The sequence below is a fragment of the Echinops telfairi genome, unplaced genomic scaffold (assembly GCF_000313985.2).
Source record: "Echinops telfairi isolate 266 unplaced genomic scaffold, ASM31398v2 ScPeMD7_7424;HRSCAF=8462, whole genome shotgun sequence".
NCBI lineage: Eukaryota > Metazoa > Chordata > Mammalia > Afrosoricida > Tenrecidae > Echinops > Echinops telfairi.
This window is the reverse complement of record NW_022111324.1, coordinates 58096896-58104871: the sequence shown is the minus strand read 5'-3', so window position 1 is coordinate 58104871 and position 7976 is coordinate 58096896.

The following is a 7976-nucleotide window of genomic DNA, read 5'->3' as shown; positions in this document are numbered from 1 at the left end:
AAAAATGAGGAGCTGATGCCAGGGGCTTAAGTGGAGAACAACTGTTTTGAGAATGATGAGTGCAATGAATGTACAAATATGCTTTACACACATGTTGTATGTATGGGTTGTGATAAGAGTTGTATGAGCTCCTAATAAAATTATTTTTTTAAATAATAAATTCAGATTACCCCCCCAAATTATTTTCATAGCTACTTCATCACTGTCATTTTACTACTATTATGACCCCTGTGAAAAGGTCTTTCGACCCCCAAAGAGGTCGAGACCACTGCACTAGAGGGAGTGGGTGCTGCTGGACCACTCTACCCGACTACCATCGAGTGGATCCCAGCTAAGCAAACCCGAAGGCAGAGACGAATTGCTCCACAGGATTCCCGAGACCGTCGATTTTTATGGAAATGGTTGCCACATCTTTCTCCCATTAGAGTGGCTGGTGGTTTTGAACTGGCGACCTTGTGATTAGCAGCTTGATGCTTACCTCCAGGTTCCTTGGGGCACTGTGTAGCTACATTGTCCTGTACTTTGTTTTCTTTCTTATTTTACTCGCTTGTTACGCAAAACCTCACACACACAAAAGCAGAGAGAAAGAGCCTTCATGCTGTCACCTGCCTTTAACCTTTGTTTGGGTTTTTGTTCATCTTCAACAGTTATGGACATTTGGGCAGGCTTGCCCAGATCTCTCTGTATGTGTGTGAAATATTTTTATATGAACCCCTGGAATTATGACATTTCAGTTCTGAAAACGTCAGATGTTCCTGTATAACGCATGGCGCTGAGTGGCGGTCTGTAAGGTTGGCAGTTCAAAAGTGCCAGCCGCTCTGCGGCAGAAAGAGGTCTTTCTTCGCCCACAAACAATGACAGCCTGGAAACACAGAGGGGCAGTGCAACCTCGCCCTCCAGGGTCACTACGAGTCAGCATTCCCTTGAAGACAGTGAGTTTGGTTTCTTCAACTCACACTACTATCATGTCTCTTAATAAAATTAATAATAACACCTTAATATCAGCCAATACCCAGTTCTTATGAATTTCCCTATTGCTTGGAAATGATTTCTGCAGTTTTATTTATTTTTAAAAACTATTGGGGGCTCATACCGCTCTTATCACAATCCACACATACATACATTGTGTCAAGCACATTTGTACATTTGTTGCCATCATCATTTCTAAAACATTCTCTATCTACTTGAGCTCCTGGTATCAGCTCATTTTTCTCCTCCCTCCCCCGCCCTCTTCCCTCACAAACTCTTGATAATTTATAAATTGCTATTATTTTTTCATGTCTTACGCTGACCGATGTCTTCCTTCACCCACTTTTCTGTTGTCTGTCCCCCAGGGAGGGGGTTATATGTAGATCATTGTGATCGGTTCCCCCATTCTCCCCCACCTTCCTCTTACCCTCCTGGTATCACTATCATTATTATTGGTCCTGAGGGGTTTATCTGTCCTGGATTTTCTTGTGTTTCCAGCTCTTATCTGTGTACCCTGTACATGCTCTGGTCTAGCTGGATTTGTAAGGTAAAATTTGGATCATGATAGTCGGGGGGAGGAAGCATTAAATAACTAGAGGAAATTTGTATGTTTCATCAGTGCCATACTGCACCCTGACTGGCTCGTCTCTTTCTTGTGACCCTCCTATAAGGGGATGTCCAATTGTTTACAGATAGGCTTTGGGTCTCTACTCTGCACTTCCCCTCATCAACATTGATATAATTTCTTGTTTGGGGTCTTTGATGCTTGATCCCATCTACAAACACCTCATGATCACACAGGCTGATGTGCTTCTTCCATGTGACTTTGTTATTTCTCAGCTAGATGGCCCCTTGTTTATCTTCAAGCCTCTAAGACCCCAGATGCTCTACCTTTTGATAGCCAGGCACCATCAGCTTTCTTCACAACATTTGCTATGCACGTTTTATTTGTTTAAGAGAGGATCTAAGCAAGGTCCACCCACTACTAAGAAAGCTGCTGTTCATTTTAGATGTAGTCATCTTGTGTTTATTGAACCTCATCATAAAGTATTTCTCAAAGCTAGAGGCCCTGAGGAACACGCATATTGACTTGAAATAAGTTAGTGACTGCACATAAGCAATATTAGCTTTGCAAATTAGCCTAAAGATTGTCTTTACACAGACCTTTGCTATATTCATTAGATTGAAATTCTTCTTCAGTGACCAACACGCTCTAATACTTTGAAAATCAATGTTAAACATATATAATGACTCCCTCTCCTCAAAAACCGTTACTGACGGCATGTTTATAATGAGTGAATAAACGGACAAAAATAAAACCAAAAAACATGAATTCCATTTAAGACAAACTATCTAGACTTTTCATTTGATGAAAATGAGGACCCTTGACATCCATGTTTTATTTTCTGAGACATGCCTGCAAAGAGCAACGTAAACCATCTCCCCTTTCCTTGACATTTAGAAACCAACCACTAAATATGTCCTTCCACCAATGAGCGGAATACCCGTATTGTAAAGGGTATTTATAATCATATTTATAGTCATATGTACCCTTATGATTATAAATATTCTTTTAGATTCCCTTATTTTTAAAATTGACATATAATTCACATATCATACACTTCAGTAGTTCAATCATATTAAAAAGAATTGTCCAATCATCGCTACAATTGGTTCTAGAACATTTTCTTCCTTCTTGTACTCTTTACTAGCTCCCCATTTCCTCCCAACCTCCCCTGCCGTGCCCCCATAAGCTTTTAATCTAGTTACTGCTGCTACAGATGCACCTATCCTGGATTTCACATACAGGAAAATATAAAAAAATAACAATAATAACAGAAACAAAATAAACCAGGAAAACTTTTAGTCAAAAAGAAATCAGGAAATATTAAAAACTAGAAAAAATTTAAAATGGGTCAAAAAGGAGATCAAATGATAAGTAATTACATTTCAGTCTAACTACATCAGTCATAATCAACTTGACAATGCTCTCTGTATGATAGCAAGGCTATTCATATCCCTTGACTATGATTAGAGGGGAGGTCTAATCCATGTAAAAACTCAAAAGCAGCCTTCTGCAAACTGAGTTTTCACAATTTAAGCGCTTATACATTCCCTCCACGGATTTAGATTTTGTGTATCATCCTTGGATTATGCAGACTGGTGTGTTTCCTCCGTGTGGGCTGAGTACAGCTGTCAACTAAGATGGCTTAGTTAGGAGGCACTTAGATGGCTGCTTGTTTTAAGACAAGCCTGTAGGACCTCAGAAGCTACTCTTTTTGAAAACTGAGCACCATTTGCAAAAATGCCCTTATTTTTAAAGGGTATTTCCTGGGGGCAGAGTGGTTATGTGTTAGGCTACTAATTGCAATGTAAGCATTTTGAATCACCAGCTCTAGAAAGATGAAGCATTCTACTCCGGCAAATATTTAGTCACAAAAATTCACAGGGGCAATTCTACTGGAACTGATAAACTGCAGCCCTAGAAGGTCCTTATGAGTCAGAATCTACTCATTGGTAGTGAGTGAGTGCGGGTCTGCTTGGTGGACATGACCATTGCAGTCACATAAGGCCTCCCATGCTTAAGGACCTCTGCATAGTTTCATGTTCTAGTGTTGCCATCTTAAAATTCTTAATTTCCCGTTTCAACAAAAAGCCCTGCATCTAATTTGTACTGTGTGGCTGGTCCTGATGGAGCCTGTAACTTGGAGGTTCAGGATTGTCGCTGACTTGATTCCATCTGTGCGGGAGAACACCCAAGCTCTCTTGTTCTGTCTCTCCCTTCCCTCTCGTCATCTCCTGGTTCAGCTTCTGTTTCTTCAGGTGCAGCCACAAACTTTCTTTCTGCGACTTGGAAAAATGGCTGCCGGTGTTCAGGCGGACATGGCACCATGTGGCACTTCCAATTTCTATATAGCAACCCAGGCAATGGCCTTACAGGTCACTGGGAGGCACACACAGCTAAGGACTGAACTACAAGCCCAAAGGCTTGGGAGACAGGCCTGAAGATCAGCTTCCAAATGTTGCCCGTGGGTTGAGACCACTGTGGTACAGTTCTCCCTTACACACCCAAGGTCACTGGGAGTCAGAATCGACTCACTGGCAATTGACAAAACAATAACACTGTGCACCTGCTGCTAGCAGACAAAATGCATGAACTAATAGCAAACTCTATCAACTAGGGCAATTCTTGCTACCTCCAAGTTACTTATGGGAGAGTCTGACAAAGCTGGGCCCCAAAGCTGCTTCTTGCTTCTCCTGGGCTCACAACTACTAAAAGGAGGCCTCCCTTATGTTGGGTGAGTGACGCAGTTTGAGACCCGTGAAGAAAGAGGCTAGGTCCTTCTACCTTCATTTCTCAAATGCAAATGACTCTGAGACATTTCTGCCCCGGCCAACCCTATGGATCTTCTCACACCCCACACTCACTTAAAAGTTAAACCTGAGGTGTATTAAGGCATTTTCAACTTCCTTTGCTCCCCTGAGAGAATCGTGTGTTTTAGTTCCACCCGCTTGCTCCGCAGCATTCAGCATTTGACGAGAAAGACTGCTCACAGAGGCAGGAGCAGAAGAGATACCGGGGACCCTGAGTTGAACCCAAGAACCAGGAACAATCAGGAGAGAACTCAAAGTGGAGGAACAGGCTGCCCTGCACATGTCCACCATCCCATAATAGGTGACCATCCCCAACCCGGACGCCTTTTCCATAGTCCTCATTTTGAATGCCTACTTGTGTGTACCCCATTACCATAATCCTACCTATGTGGGCTCAATGCTCAGAATCCTTCACCGCCTTTCATGAGTAAATATGTCTTTCCCGCCTAAACTCCCTGTAACCCCTCCCTGCGCCTTTCTCAGAGATGGTCTGCACTGCTGCAGGGCCCTCCCTGGGAAGGCGCTTCTCTATCTGGACAATGTTAGCTTGTGCAGCAAGCTTGACTCCCTGCTTCATTCGTAGTTTTCCTCTTGTTAATCATTTTATTGGGGGCTCTTAGATCAATCCATATATCAGTTGCATCAAGCACGCATGTACATATGTTGCCAGCATCGTTTTTTCAAACATTATCTTTTTACTTGAGCCCTTGGTATCCAATCCTCTCCCTCCTCCACCCCATCAAGAACCCTTGATAATTTATATAAATTATTTTTTTCATATTGTACACTGTCTGCTGTCTCCCTTCAACCACATTTCTGCTATTCATCCCCTGAGGGGAGGGGAGCTGTTATACGTCCAGGAAAAGAAGATGTAAAATAGGGAACCATCAAATTGTGGGAGAGAATGCAAGAGATATAGAGGTAATTCAATGACCATATCCCAAATTTTGCTCCTCTGCAATGCCTTCCCTGGCCACCTACTCCAGTGAGTTATTGCTGTTGTACCACACATCTTCAGGAGTAGTGATTTAAAACAATGATGTGTATGTCTCATGGTCCTGGGGGTAGACTGGACTCAGTTCAGCATTTCCAACTTGGGGAATCTTATGCAGGTATAGCCAGATCAGCCAGATATCAGTGGGGGGCTACAGTTACCTGAAGGCTCACTTGGGAAGCACAACTAAGATGGCTCCCTCATATGGCTGGCAGCTGAGACTGGGAGATTATCTGGGTCTGTGTCCTCAGAAGCACCAAGATACGCCCTCTCCTTGACTTGAGAGTTTCACATTTTTGAGAAAGGGCGAGAGAACTCCAAGAACAAGCATTGCAACAGACCCAGGCCAACGCTGCTAAAACCTTAGGTATTGCAAGTTCCCGATATAGTTCAAATGGCATGTGGTGAACTACTTACTGAAAGATTGGTGGTTCACACACACAGCAAAAGGTCCGGTGGTCTCCTTCCAAAAGGTCACAGCCTTAAAAATCCTATTGGGCAGCTCTAGGAGACAGCTTTTAAAAAGTGTGTGGAAAATAGAATGAAGAGATAATGAAATTGCCTCACAAATTTTTGAAGCCCTGTCAACATGAATCAGAATCGACTAGACAACTAATAACTATACATTTTTAATGTCAAAAGTTTATCTAATCATACATTCTGCCCCCATTGGCTTAAAATGCTATCTTTATGTTATTAATTATATATAGTTACTAAAAAATAGGTAGCTCTGGTGGCACAGTAGTTCAGCTCTTTTCTACTAATTGAAAAGGTGAGTGATTTGAATCTTCTACTTGCTCCACAGAAGAAAGGTGTGGCAGTCTGCTTTGTAACAATTACAGCCTCGATCATTGAGGGCAGTTCTATTCTGCCCTGTACGGTCACGGTGAGTCTGGAATGGCAATGGATGTGGTTTGGGGGCTTAATAAAAAAATGTCAATTATTATACTTGCTAAAGTGTTATACTATATAATCAAAGCCCATTTCAAGGTTCTGAAGCAAGGGCATGACAGGTGTTCATTTTAGAAAGATCACTGATTACAGGAGACGGAAGTAGAATATTAACGCCGGAGCCACATCAAATGTCAATCATAGTAGCACACAATGTGTTTGTTGGTTTGGAGAGTTTTCTTTAGCATGTGTTGTGATAAGGGACTAGAGGAGTCCTAGAGGTTCATACAAGACAGCTCTGCTCCAAGTATGGTGCGTGGAATTCTGGGGTCCCCAAACCCTTTCAGGGAAACTGAGAAAGCAAAACGACTTTCATAATAGTACAGAGACATGATTAACCCTTTCCACTGTGTCAACATTTGTACTGAGAACAAAGTTATGGTGGTTTTTCACTCATCAACAGTTCTCTAATGACATCTCTAAATGAGCCAGTGGCTGCAAACTGGACCGGGGTCCTATTCTGCACTGTCCCACATACTCACAGGAAATGAGTGACAATTAAGGGCCTGTTTCAAGATTAATTTTCTGGATGGAGCAGTTAAAAGTATTAATAATATTCCATGTGACAAAATGGGAGGTGTAAGGAAAGTATTCCACATGCTGGTGTACAATGGTGTGGGTAGAAAGAGCACAGGTGTGATTGTTTGAGTTTCAAGGGCAATTCACTATGTTTGTGTTTTTAATGGAACACCATTTTGGCTTGAAAGAAGAACTTACAATCAACAAATGCAGTTGTCCAGGCTTGTGTATTTTACTGGGCAGGCGTTTTCTCTAAAATAAATGCTGGGAGCTGATACTTCAAAGTAAATTTTGTACCATCACATTTAGTCATTTGAGAAATATCAATCCACTGCATCATGCAGTTTCCAAAAGTTGAATCATTTAACTATGGAGCATAAAAAAATCCATTAATACTGTGTCTCCCCAAAAGTAAGACATCCCCCGAAAATAAAACCTACTTACAGTTTTGCCTCTCGCTGAAATATAACACTTTCCCCCCCTGAAAATAAGACCTCCCCGAACATAAGGCCTCCCCGGTAATAAGGACCCCCAAAGCTACCATAACTCTGGACTCTGGACTGTATTTGTTGGTGCCGCTATGCATCTTGTTGTTGGCTGCTGCCGCTGTTGGAGAGTATGTATGCACTCTGATTTTCTTTCTTTTGTGTTGTTGTGCTTTTGACTTTTTGTCGTTTTTAGGAATTTTTGATTCTTTTGGTTTCCTGTTTTGTTTGGTTTTAGTGGTTTTTTTTTATTACTTTTTGTTTCCCATGTTGTTGTTGTTTTTTTTTTTTTTTGTTTTTTATTTTTCCATATGTACTGTTTTCTTCTTTATTTGTTGTTGAGCTATCCTCTGGGATATTTCTTAGCTGTTTTTTGTGCGGTAGTATTTGTCTTCGCCACTGTGTTTTTTTCGGGCTACTGTGGTTTCTCCTGTATTAAGAGTTTTTTGTTTTTACCATTTTTTCTATTTATGATGTTCGATGGTGCATTTACTGAGCTTTGCTGTCTGGTTTGGCTGCTTTTTTTTATTTTCCTGTGTGCTGTTTGTTTTTGGCCGCTGCTACGGTCCAGAGTCCAGAGTTATGGTAGCTTTGGGGGTCCTTATTACCGGGGAGGCCTTATGTTCGGGGAGGTCTTATTTTCAGGGGGGGAAAGTGTTATATTTCAGCGAGAGGCAAAACTG